The sequence below is a fragment of the Hypanus sabinus genome, chromosome 5 (assembly GCF_030144855.1).
Source record: "Hypanus sabinus isolate sHypSab1 chromosome 5, sHypSab1.hap1, whole genome shotgun sequence".
Taxonomy (NCBI): Eukaryota; Metazoa; Chordata; class Chondrichthyes; order Myliobatiformes; family Dasyatidae; genus Hypanus; species Hypanus sabinus.
Window position 1 is genome coordinate 103,158,537 of NC_082710.1, and position 14,594 is coordinate 103,173,130.

The 14,594-nt window shown below is 37.9% G+C and overlaps 1 protein-coding gene across 3 annotated transcripts in view; it reads right to left on the reverse strand.

Annotated features, from left to right (window-relative positions):
- Positions 1-14,594, reverse strand: part of orc4 (origin recognition complex, subunit 4) — a 117,653-nt gene that overhangs the window by 51,650 nt on the left and 51,409 nt on the right. The window lies entirely within an intron of this gene.

Sequence of the window (14,594 nt, forward strand, 5' to 3'; positions counted from 1 at the left end):
GGCCATCTCAGCGCTCCTAGTCCGTGCCGAACTCTTAATCTCACCAAGTCCCACCTACCCGCACTCAGCCCATAACCCTCTACTCCTTTCTTGTCCATATACCTATCCAATTTTACCTTAAATGACACAACTGAACTGGCTACTACTTCTACAGGAAGCTGATTCCACACAGCTATCACTCTGAGTGAAGAAATAACACCTCATGTTTCCCTTAAACTTCTGCCCCCTAACTCTCAATTCATGTCCTCTCGTTTGATTCTCCCCTACTCTCAATGGAAACAGCCTATTCACGTCAACTCTATCTATCCCTCTCAAAATTTTAAATACCTCGATCAAATCCCCCCTCAACCTTCTACGCTCCAATGAATAGAGACCTAACTTGTTCAACCTTTCTCTGTAACTTAAGTGCTGAAACCCAGGTAACATCCTAGTAAATCGTCTCTGCACTCTCTAATTTATTGATAACTTTCCTATAATTCGGTGGCCAGAACTGCATACAATATTCTAAATTTGGCCTTACCTATGCCTTGTACAATTTTAACATTACATTCCAACTTCTGTACTCAATGCTTTGATTTATAAAGGCCAGCGTTCCAAAAGCCTTCTTCACCACCCTATCTACATGAGACTCCACCTTCAGGGAACTATGCACTGTTATTCCTAGATCTCTCTGTTCCTCTGCATTCCTCAATGCCCTAACATTTACCCTGTATGTTCTATTTGGATTATTCCTGCCAAAATGTAGAACCTCACACTTCTCAGCATTAAACTCCATCTGCCAACATTCAGCCCATTCTTCTAACCGGCATAAATCTCCCTGCAAGCTTTGAAAACCCACCTCATTATCCACAACAACCCCTACCTTAGTATCATCGGCATACTTACTAATCCAATTTACCACCCCATCATCCAGATCATTTATGTATATTACAAACAACATTGGGCCCAAAACAGATCCCTGAGGCACCCCGCTAGTCACCGGCCTCCATCCCGATAAACAATTATCCACCACTTCTCTCTGGCATCTCCCATCTAGCCACTGTTGAATCCATTTTATTACTCCAGCATTAATACCTAACGACTGAACCTTCTTAACCAACCTTCCATGTGGAACTTTGTCAAAGGCTTTGCTGAAGTCCATATAGACTACATCCACTGCCTTACCCTCGTCAACATTCCTCGTAACTTCTTCAAAAAATTCAATAAGGTTTGTCAAACATGACCTTCCACGCACAAATCCATGCTGGCTACTTCTAATCAGATCCCGTCTATCCAGATAATTATAAATACTATCTCTAAGAATACTTTCCATTAATTTACCCACCACTGATGTCAAACTGACAGGTCTATAATTGCTAGGCTTCCTTCTAGAACCCTTTTTAAACAATGGAACCACATGAGCAATATGCCAATCCTCCGGCACAATCCCCGTTTCTAATGACATATTAAAGATCTCCGTCAGAGCTCCTGCTATTTCTACACAAACTTCCCTCAAGGTCCTGGGAAATATCCTGTCAGGATCCGGAGATTTATCCACTTTTAAATTTCTTAAAAGCGCCAGTACCTCCACCTGTTTAATTGTCATAGGTTCCATAACTTCCTTACTTGTTTCCCACACGTTAGACAATTCAATATCCTTCTCCTTAGTGAATACCGAAGAGAAGAAATCATTCAAAATCTCTCCCATCTCCTTCGGTTCCACACATAGCTGACCACTCTGATTCTCTAAGGGGCCAATTTTATCCCTCACTATCCTCTTGCTTTTAATATTACCCTAGGTCCTTGGCCCATCCATACATCTGGGAGATTGCTTGTGTCTTCCCTAGTGAAGACAGATCTAAAGCACTTATTAAAGTCTTCTGCCATTTCTCTGTTTCCCATAACAATTTCACCCAATTCATTCTTCAAGGGCCCAACATTGTTCTTAACTATCTTCTTTCTCTTCACATACCTAAAAAAGCTTATGCTATCCTCCTTTATATTCCTGGCTAGCTTGCGTTCGTACCTCATTTTTTTCTCCCCGTATTGCCTTTTTAGTTAAGTTCTGTTGTTCCTTAAAAATTTCCCAATCATCTGTCTTCCCACTCACCTTAGCTCTGTCATACTTCTTTTTTTTAAATGCTATGCAATCTCTGACTTCCTTTGTCAACCACTGTGGCCCCTTTCCCCTCTTTGAATCCTTCCTTCTCTGGGGGATGAACTGATTTTAATAAAATAAAACAAAAAAAATAAAATAAGGGTTCAACACCTCAAAGCGAAAGCACCTTTTTTGACATTAACTTACAGAGATACAAGATGAAAAACTTATAGCTTTGCAGCAGACATGGAAAAAAAGAGAAATAACTTGCATCTATTTGAACCAGTGAAGCATGGACAAAGATTCATCGAGTTTCTGGCCTTGGAGCCTGAGTTTTTGGAATGGCTAGCATCAGTTGGGGCTGGTCAAGGGAAGATGTTATGTGTCAGAAAATGATGCCGGAAATCCTTCTGTAGATGACAGTTTATTTGAGAGGGCAAACGTGAAAGGGAATAAGCAACTCAGTCTGGAGATAATATGGAGAGGAACAGAATCATAATTGAACACAGATGGTCAGGAAACTCTTGAGGTAGACACATGAACAGCATCAGCAGGTAATCAGAAATCATGACACTGGATCCTGTTGTATTCAGTAATTTACCAACTGCACCAGCATAACTATTCAGTGAAGGCACCTTCTTCCTTTTCCTCTTTCCACTCCCCTTGCTTCATCAATTGCAATAGCCACACAAACCCTTCTAAAAGGAATACATCCCAAAAAATTTCCTCAAAAAGATTCTTTATTAATCAGATGACAAAAGTATCATGCATTTGTACCAAAATATCCTCCAGAAACATTTTGCTGGCATGAAAGACTGCCAATCATGCACTCATAATGAGCACATCAACCAAATATTACAGGAACTCATCTCTCACCTGAATGCGGTACAGTCATTAACATTGAATTATAAAGTACTCAGGAACAGAGAATCCCCTCTGTCACATGGTGCTAACATGGCTACAGATAGACAAGATCTAGAGATTATGGAAGATGACTAATCCCCTCATATTCCCTTCTTTATTTTTCGTAATTCACAGACTACATACACTATAAGCATGTAATTATTGATTTTACTTTCACTACTATTAACTGAATGTTCAACATGTGGAAAAATGCTATTATGTAAAGAATGCAGCAAGGTCAGAAAATGTGTACTCAAAGAAGTTAACTCCAACAATAAAAAAGGAGGAAGAGGTTCTACACAAGATCTGGAACACGGGTTTTAGGTGTGGAACTTATGTGAAAATGCCCACAATGGAAAGCCGAAGGGCATGTGCAAGAAGCTGTGTTGACATCTGCTCTAGGTGGTCTAAAAGCTTGAGTACAAAGGCAAGAAGTCAACGAAAGTCTGGCTTCAACCTTATACAGCACTCTGCACAGTCCTCGGAGTCTACCCTTTCCAGCAAAATGGCAAAACCCAATCCTTTTCATCAATACTATGTCTAGTGATCACAAATTGCATGTGCAGTAATGGAAGAACACACGTCAACAATCAAGAGTCATATGCTTTATTTTTTACTTATTCATAATGGGATGTTATTGTCATAGCTTATGACATTACAGTTCATATTCCTTCAGGTTGAACATGGAGTGTTGAAAAAGCTTCTGATTTTGGGCAACATTAAATTTTCCCAATCCCAGAAAAAACATGTCCCACAAGTTAATTTGAAAATTCAATCTTAATTTCAACATTCATACATTAATAAGTATAATCTATGTCCACAGCAAAATAACCTTGAGTTTAAAAAAGGAATAATTTAGATGATGGAAATCTGAAATAAAAACAGAAAATGCTGGACACACTCAACAGGTCAGACACCATATACGGAAATTAAAGTAATGTTATTGGTCCAGAATCCTTCCTCTTAACAATGGGCTCATTTAAACTTCAGTCAAAATCTTCAAAACAGAGTTAACATTTCAGTTCAATGTCCTTTTCACTACAAGAACATAATTGAAAACACTGCATGCATCTGTTGTTGCAGCAAATGGGGAAACAAGTAGTTCAAAGTATGCATTACTATCAGAGTATGTATACTTTATACAGTCTTGAGATTTGTCTCCTTACAGGCAGCCAAAAAACCAAAGAACCCTTTAAAACAAGACAGTTGAACACCCAATGTGCAGAGAGAAAAAAAAACAAACTCTGCAATAGTCAGCAGAATGTATACAAAAGCATGGAGACAAGAATGAAGCAATAATAAAAATATCATAGCACAAAACAATGTTCTCTCTTTCTAATGCATCTTGATCCATAGAGCATTTCTGGATAACTTGGACATTTAACATCCTAACCTATTCTGAGCCAAAGTCAGGTTACATAGATTTCTTATCCTAACTTGTCCTGTTGTCCCTCTGTTCCATTAAAATGAAGTGGATCTTAATAATCAGGCTATTCTTTCTTTCTTTTTCAATCTTTTTATTGAGTTTCATATAAATATAAAAAAAACATAACATAATAATGAATAGGTTATGAATACAATAGACTTAAGATTACATTAATAATAGGATAATGATATCCTATTAAACATCAACAACAAAAAAGTACATTAATCAATCAAGTCTATATAATTATATATGAAAAAAAACAAAACTAATCATCAAAAGAAAAAGAAAAAAAAATTAGAGATGTGTGAAAGAAAATATATATATGAAACAAACACTAAACTAAAACTAACATGGGCAATAATAACAGTTTATAAGTATATGATAGTGTCAAAGAACTCCGGAACTCCATACCTGAACAAGAATAAACAGAGAGAAGGTCTGGGTAAGGCCAAATTAATTCATATGAAAATGTCGAATGAACGGTCCCCAAGTTTCTTCAAATTTAATTGACGAGTCAAAAATAGTGCTTCTAATTTTTTCCAAACTCAGATAAGAAACAGTTTGAAAAAGCCACTGAGACGTGGTAGGAGGGTTTACTTCTTTCCAATTTTGTAATATAGACCTTCTGGCCATTAATGTTACAAAAGCAATCATTCGTCTAATCAGGCCATTTAAAGAGTAATTTCCATTTTAAATCCTGGCTCATGGACAAGTACGGAAATGTTGTGACTGCATTAAAGCAACTCAGACTTAAGTTTTGCTGAATTTTTCAGTACTGCCACTAGAAGCCTCAATCCAACTCCCAGCACCTCAGGAATTTAAAATCTAGAATTTTAGCAGAACTTTCCCACTTTGCATTCCTCGGTATGCAGTGCAGTATTCTACGTGCTTAGTAAATTGCTTTAGTAGTAATCAGCCATGTCAAATACAATTTACTAATATACATAAATCTTGTCCAACTTGATTCTTACTCAACCGATGATACAACAGTTTTTCCAGTTAAACATAACTTTATCTTTATTTGTTCACATAACTGAACAGTTATGTTCAATACAAAGTCTAAATCCTTGTCTGCTTCCTCATTTTAATTCAACTGTGTTTCGTCTGGCTTCCCCCCCCCCCCCCCCCACAGACATTTTGGATTTTTGAACAGCTGAGCAGTCTGCACTGAATCCAGCGTAGCAATATGTACTATATATAGTGGACACATCGGGACCAATACATTTTGGCCCAATTATTAGCTGAAGTTCCATGGAAATAGTTAGAAAGGTATGAAAAATATAAACTGAGTAACTAATGATTTATTTAAATCATTATTATATGTCAACGTTATTGTATATTAGATCCTAATAGTTATTGGAGGAATTCATCCAGTGTATGCTGTCATTTTCCTTTGATTGAATGTAAATGAACAAAATCAGCACAGACACCCAGTGCAGACAATAGACTACAGTCATACAATGGAAGTTGATTGCATCTACTAAATCTTGTAATATTCCAGATGACTGTTGATACCTTCAAATTCTTTGTAGTTCCTAACATGCTTAGATAGTAAGATCATTGCATTTTCACTCCTGGCTGTTTCTGGCGTCTCCAAGCCTGAGCAAACAGCTCTGACTGCTTATTTCTTGCCATCAGCACCAAAAATCACTGCGTTTTGAACACACTCACAACTACATTATTTTAAAACTGCTCGCTCGAAGCACCGAGTAGTGTCTAATGGCCACATAAATGCATGCAACTGACGCTAGTTAAAAACTGCTTGGCAACAGTCTCCTGTCCCAATTAAGAGGCATAGAGTCCCAAATAAATTAAGAGAATCCCAGCTATTTTCTTGATTTGCTTTTGTTCTTTAAGAGCTGTCCCGAATAAATGGCTGCACTGATTAACCAATGGCCCAACTAGCCAGAATCCACTGTATTCAAAATGTTACTGGTTCGAATAATATCTATGACAACATAGGTAGTGCATTTCTCCAGCTCAACATGATTCCCTTATCAAGTACTGGCCAAAAGATAAAAATAATTAAGGCTGTTGAGCAATTTAAAAACAGTAATTATAATGTAATCACACTGTTAATTGCCCATTAACCATTCTGGAGCAAACCACTCTTTGCGTAGGTTCTAATGTGATGCTTTGTGGCTTATTAGGTTTAATCATTTGTTTGCAAACACTGGAACTGGCTTTATCCCAAATCCTTTCCTGGGCTTTTGTTAACAAAAAAATGGATCCCCTTGTCTGGGTCTGGATAGTTGGCAATGATGATACTGGTGGTAGCAGTGGTGATTGGCAAGTTTTTAAAAAAATACTGTTCTTATTATTGAACATGGACAGTTTAGAATCACAAGATATCCTTAGTTAAAATAGCTTGTAAGAATGGAGTTGAGGATCAAGAAGCCTCTTGCTATAGCCAGATCACAGATTCAGAATAAAACAAATTCTAAAACAATTTCCTTATTTTAGTTTTAAAAAACAGTATGTCTTAATTTTTTTTCCCAAATACCCATGCTTAGTAACTGCAATTTATCAGACCCTATGAGAACCCATGGGGTATAGAACATAGAAAATAAAACAGTACTGTACAGTGCAGGCTGTTCGGCCCAATGATTTTGTGCCGACCTTATAACCTACTCCAAGACCTGTCTAGACCTTTCCTCCCTCATAGCTCTCCAGTTTTATTTTATCTAAGTGCCTATCTATGTCTCTTAAATATCCATAATATATCACCTCTGGCAGTGTGTTCTATGCACTTACCAACTGCTGTGTAAAAAACCAACCTCTAACATTCCCTATACTTTCCTCAAATCACCTTAATAATATTTCCCATTTCCACTCTAGAAAAAGGCACTGGTATCCACTTTAACACACACAAAATGCTGGTAGAACACAGCAGGCTAGGCAGCATCTATAGGGAGAAGCGATGTCGACGTTTCGGGCCAAGACCCTTTATCTGTGCTTCTGCACCTTCTCTAATGCTTCCACATCCTTCCCATAGCAACGGAAACCAAAACTGAACACAATACTCCAGTGTGGCTATCTATGGGAAGACTAATCTCAGAGTTGTATACTATGTACATACTTTAATAATAGATGTACTTTTAATCTTTGGACTTGTTCAGAAATTGAGGGGTCTATAGATGTGGACCTTAAGATCCCTCTGTACCTCTAAATTGCTAAAAATCCAGTCATTAACCTTGTGCCCTCCTTTAATTTTGTCCTTCCAAACTGTATCACTTTTCCCGATTGAAACTGATCTGCCACTTCTCAGGCCAGCTAGTTACGAGAAAAAGTTTATGAACCCTTTGCAATTACCTAGTTTTATGCATTAATTAGTAATAAAATGTGGTCTGATCTTCATTTAATTCACTATAATAGACAGGCACAATCTGCCTAAGCTAATAACACAAAACCAATTTACTTTTCATGTATTTTTTGAACATATTGCTCAGTCATTCACAGTCCAGGCTGGAAAACATATGTGAACCCTTGTATTTAATAATTGGTAGAACCTTCTTTATCAGCAGTAACCTCCACCAAACATTGCCTGTAGCTGCTGATCAGACTTGCACAACAGCGATGAGGAATACAAAACTGGTTCAGTTCATCAATATTTCTGGAATATCTTGCATGAATAACCCTCTTCAGGTCATGCCACAGTATCTCAATTGTGTTAGGGTCTGGACTCTGACTTGGCCCTTAAAAAACACGAGTTTTCTTCTTTTTAAACCATTCTGTGGTTGATTTACTCTTGTCTTTTTGATCATTGCATCATCCAACTTCTATTGAGCTTCAGGTGACAGACCACTATCTTGACATTCTCCTGTAAAATACCTCAGTATAATTTTAAATACATTGTTCCCTCAACAATTGGGAACTGTCCAGGCCCTGACACAGCAAAGCAGCCCCAAACCATGATGCTCCTTCCATCATGCTTCACAGTTGCAATGGGGTTTTCGTGTTGATGGGCAGTGCCCTTTTTTCTCCAAACATAGTAGTGTGCATTTCTGCCCAAAAGTTCAACTTTTGTCTCATCTGTCCACAGAACATTGACCCAGAAATATTGTGCAAAATCCAGGTGGTCTTTTGCAAACTTGAGATGGGCAGCAATGTTTTTTTTAGAGCAGTGGTTTTCTCCTTGGTGTCCTTCCATGAACACCGTTCTTGTTCAGTGTTTTTCTTATAGGGGATACATGAACAGAAACTTCAGTATTTTCGAGACATTTCTGCAGGTCTTTTACTATTTCCTTTGTGTTCTTTTTCATCCCCTTCAGCAACGCACATTGTACTCTTCGTGTGATCTTTACTGGACACTCACTCCCAGGGAGAGCAGAAACAATACTGAATTTCCTCCATTTGTAGATATTTTCTCTTACTGTGGACTGATGAACACTCAGGTCTTTAGAAATGCTTTTGCAGTCTTTTCCAGATTCATGCATCTTCTTCCTCTGAGGTCCTCAGAAATATATTTTGATTGAGGCATGGAGCACATAAACAGATCTTACTTGAGAAGAGCAGACTCTGTCAATAACCTGACTTTGTGCGTCTCTTTTTTTAAACAGGGCAGGGCACCTCTACACCCCACACATCCAATCTCATTTCATTGATTGGAATCCTGACTCCAAATAGCTTTAGTAGAAGACATTACACTGGAGATTCAGATACTTTTTTGAACGTGGACTGAGATTGTTTAAATGGTGTACTCAGTATTGACAAGAAGCAAAAGGTTCACAAACCTTTTCTTTTAACTCTATGCACTCTTTCACTGTCCCGTTGTAACCCACAACATCCACTATCCAATCTTATGTCATCTGCAAACTTACCAAACCACCTTTCCACTTCCTCATCTAAGCTAATTATAAAACTCATAAAGAGCAAGGCTCACAGAAGAGATCCTGTAGAACACCAGTAGTCATGAAGCCCGAGGCAGAATGCACTCCATCTACTACCACCCACTGCCTTCTGTGAGTCAACCAATTCTGATTCCACGCAGCCAGATGGATTCCAAGTCTCCTAAATTTCTTAAGGAACCTACCTGGGAGAAACTTGTCGAATGCCTTAGTAAAATCCATAATCCCCCACCATCCAGGTCATGCTGTCTTCTCACCTGCTGCTGTCAGAAAGGAGGCAAAGGAGTCTCAAGACCCAAACCACCAGGTTCAGGAACAGTTATTACCCCTCAACCATCAGGCTCTTGAACCAGATGGGATAACTACACCCCAACACTGAACTGAACACAACTGGACTCACTTTCAAGGACTCTTCATCTGATGTTCTTGGTATTTATTGCTTATTTATTATTAATATTTTTCTTTTCGTATTTTCAGAGTTGCCTTTTGCATGTTGGTTGTTTGTCCATCTGCTGTAAGTAGTTGTTCATTGATTCTATTGTGTTTCTTTGTATTCTTCTTTGCCCACAAGAAAATTGTGACATACTGTATATGTACTTCAATAAAAAATTATTTTGAACTTTTAAAGTGTACACCACATTTGCCAGTCTACCTTCATTAATTTGTTTTGTTACTTCCTTGGAAAAATCAGTCAGGCTTATGAGGCTGTGATGGTATTGGATTCACTGACTGCAAAGGCCTAAACCCAAAATGATATTTTAAACTCTATCACATATACTGTAGGTATTTACGGATACCCTCACTGAAGGGAGGTTTTTCTGTATCCGCTACTCTTCAGGGACTAGCTTACTTTCCTGTCAAGTCTCTGTGGCAAGATCTAGCTGTCTATACCCATTGCTTGATTGGTGGGTTTCCCCCCCCCCCTTCCTACCAAGGAGGAGATATTCTAGTTAATGAAGTAGTTTATTTTATTTTTATAATACACATTTAAATTTAAACAAATTGTTCTTAACACACATTTAACACAAAAAAATTCTGATTTTTAAGAGATTTCTGAATTACAAAGGATTTCTAAACGCAGGTACAATTTTTGCATACTAAAAGAACATACCAACAAGTTGCATACAAATGAGTATTCTTTGCAGAAACCAAATGTTGAGGAATGAATTCTATTTCTTCTTTCTGTCACCCCGTCTTTGTCATTCTCCTCATTCCTAACAATTCCCACTGCTTTTTAATATTTATACTGTTTTGCTACCAATTGATATTATTTGCATGTAATGTTTCTCAGATACCTTTGCTGTGAGAAAGTAATTCATCCAGATGGTCTAAAAACTTCTAGAGACAGAAATCCCAGACTTAAAAAACTAATGCTGTGAGAGCTGAAACTCTGAGTACACAAACATAACAACCATTAATAGATCATCTACAATTCTGACCATGTTTGATGTGTTTAGTTAATGCAGACAAGAGATTTCATGGTCACTGCACTTTGTCAGCCATATTTCTTAAGCAGCCAATTCCTGCTGTGGGCTACCAGCCTGTACTCTGTAAACAATGTTGTTTGCAAAGCTCTATTTTTAACTTCAAACCAATTGATCTTGCAATTTACATGAAGAACTAAAGATTTGTTCTTGTTATAACAAAAAGCTGAGCAAGGAATATTTGTCAGAAGTTTTTTTTAGAACCTTGTCACATACAGCTCTGGCCCTTTGGAATGTAATGCTTCTGTGCTGGAAAGCTGAGGTTGGACAATAAGTTTCTCAGGCCCTGAAATGTGAATGTTCATCAGAAGGGAAATCTGCCCCTCACAGAGCCATGCTGACTATCTCTAATACAGAATATGTTTCTCCAAATGCTCATGTCCTGTCTCTAAGAATCCTCTCCAATAGTTTGCCCACAACTGATGCAAGCCTCACTGGTCTATAATTTGCAGGATTATCTCTGTTACTTTTTTAACACAAAGTAATAAGATTTGCCATCCTCCAATCTTCTGCTACTACTCCTGTGGCCAGTGAGGGATGAAATATCATCATCAATGGTGCACAATCCTTTCCCTCGCTTTATGTAGTATGATTAGTAAGTTTGCAAACAACACAAAGATTGGTAGGTAATAGACAACAAAATCTGTCCAAGGATATAAAGGGGCATAGATCAGCTGAAAGGTTTGACAGAGTGCTGTCAAATGAAATTTAATCTAGACAAGTGTGAATTAGTGCACTTTGGGAGATCAAATTTTGAGAGGACATATAGAAGGGATCTTGGGAGCACTGATGTACATGGAGACCTTGGCATGCAAGTCTATAGCTCACTGTGGTGACACAGATGGATAGGGTAGTTAAAAAGGAATCTGGTATGCTTACCTTCATTGGCCAAGGCAATGAGTATAAGATTTGAGACATCACGTTGCAGTTATACAAAACATTGTGTATTGTGTATAATTCTGACCAACACTTTACTGGAAGTGGTGGTATTTGAGAGAATGCAGGAGGTTGGATAGGTGGGTTTATTCTCGCTGGAATATAGGGGTGATCTGACAGAAGTTTACAAAATGAAGAGGGCATAGATAGCACAGATAGAATGGAGACACAAGAGAATGCAGATTTTGGAATCTGGAGCAAAGCACATTCTATTTTGGAACTCTGCAGTACCTGTAGGGAGAAAGGAATCATTGTAACTTTTGATTGACACCTTGAATCAGAACTCAATTTGACAGTCAGAATCTTTTCCTGAGTTAGTGGAATCTAGAACTGCCCAGGCTTAAGGAGAGAAGGGAGAAAATTAAAGGAGATCTGAGTGGTAAGCTTCTTTTTACACGGGGGTAGTAAATGGTTGGAAAAACCTGCAAGAGGAGGTGACAGTGGAAGATTATACTATTACAGCATTTAGAAGACATTTGGATAGGTTCTTGCATTGGAAAGGGGTAAAGGGATCCAGCCTAACGAGGGCTAATGGGGTTGGCACAGAAAGGCATGGAAGAACTTGGTCACAAGGACCCATTTCTGTGCTGTGGGTTTCTATAATAAATTCAGAACTGAACAAAGAACCATATAACACAGGAACACTATGTGGTGAATTTAACTAAATCTCTATTGCCTGTACATGATACCTCTCCATTCGCTGCATATTCATATCAGTATAGTATCTGCTTCCTTCACTACCTCATTCCATGAAACTTCTCTTTTGAATCACACATTAATCTTTGTATAGTCTCCTTGAATTGGTCACTTTTTTAAATAATCACCAATGATAATTTAATGTTTGAAATACTGGATTAAAACTTTACTTAGTTAGGGAATTAAAAGTCGACACATTGATGGTCTGTGCCAAGAACAGATTTGTTAAATCAGGCATGGCCTGAAACGCAATTTTTTATTCTAATAAAATGCAGTTTTAATAAAAGTATACCATAGCTCACCATTCTTCACCCCACTCCCCCCACCCCAAGGCTAATTCAAGTAACCCATTTCCCCACAATGCTGCCCGGCAGTTTTCTGGAAAAGCACTACATTTCTACTATTGAAGGCTATTAAAAACTATAATGATGCACTTTTTTATTCATAAGTGACAAGCAAAATATTTCAAGCCAGCATCAACTTTAGCAATGTTACATTAATCTGGATTCCTAGAGCAAAAGGATTATGCAAGTTCAAAAGTCTCTTCATTGCTGAAAAACTTAAGAAACAATAATTGTTTACCTCAAATGACTCTTACATTGCAGATATTAATATTTTTAAAGCCTATTTTTCTATTTTCTGAATGCCTTCAATTTTAAAGATATGCTATTTAAATGGTTAATAATTTCTTAGAGGATCAGCCGTGATCATGTATAACGATAGACTAGCCACAAGGGGCAAAATTACCTGATCTTGCTGCTATTTTCTATGTTTCTATGCACAATATTTGCCCTTTCAACCAGGTTTGAAATACATGTCAACAGCAAAATTTTGTGTTGAGGAGAGAATGATAATACAATGTCAGATTCAATTGCTGAGGCACGCCCATTGGTTGTCCAGGGTCCACATGTTTATCTGCTTGGAAACTCAAATGCCGTTGAGTAGTTCCAAAAGTGGATGCAAATATTTGGAATGAAGCCATCATGATGCTTTAAGTAAAATCTACAGACATCAGGTTTTATTAAAAAGTGAGCAACATGCTAAATTTCACTAGTGAGTTATCTGATCAGAAATCAGAATAATGCATTATTCCATAGTAGTGACTGCAAAGCATGAATGATTCTAAACCGTTTGGTGACAAACATATGCATACTTTTCTGCAGATAACAAAAATTAGTTAGTTTAAAAATTGTACTGTAGAAATTAAAGGGACTGCCCTCTGATCAACTGCTACAGCTGATAACATGGATATAATGATTTTAAAACAGTCCTCTTGGATTTGAGGAGGGCAAATGTAATTGAGGTCCAATGGGTATGTGGAAGATGGATAAATTTTACATATTGCAGAGCTCTGTCATTTACTGTGCAAGTCTTATCCTAGTTCGACTTCGTAAAATGGACGATCTAGCATTTGTTTGAGATAAATTTCATCTGGTATTTCTTTTCAAGATCCCGTTTCTAGATAAGTTTCTTCCCTGTCCACTAAACCACTTTTTTATTGTCATTTGCTAACTTATTAATCACATCACTTACATTCTCATCCAAATCACTAATATACTGTACATGACAAACAGCAGGAGACCAACTGATCTCTGCAGTATACCATGGATCACAGGTGTACAATCTGAAAGACAACCCTCCACTACCTCTCTCTGTATCTAACTACCAGGCTCACCCTGGATTCCATACGAGCTTAGCTTCTGAACTGGCCTACAAAGTAAGACCTTGTCAAAGGACTTACTAATGTCCACATGGACATCTACTGCCTTGTCCACTTCAATACCTTTGGTCGCCTCTCAAAAAAACTCAATCAACTTCATGAGATGCAGTTTCCAAACACAATACCATGCTGCCTATCTTCAATTAGACATTGCCATTCCAAATATAGAGAATCTCCTGCATTAAATTAACACACCATAGCTTGTTGGCTAACTGGCCCATATTCCCCTGGTTTAGCCTTTCAGTCCTTCTTAAATAAAAGTATAACATTAGTCACCTTCCAGTCTTCAGCTCATGTCTAAGGAAGTACAAAAATCTCAACTAGGGCCTCAACAGCTTTCTCTTTGCAAACACGAGGAAATCTGCAGACGTTGGAAATTCAAACAACACACACAAAATGCTGGTGGAACACAGCAGGCCAGGCAGCATCTGTAGGGAGAAGCACTGTCGACGATTCGGGCCAAGACCCTTCGTCAGGTCTCGGCCCAAAATGTCGACAGTGCTTC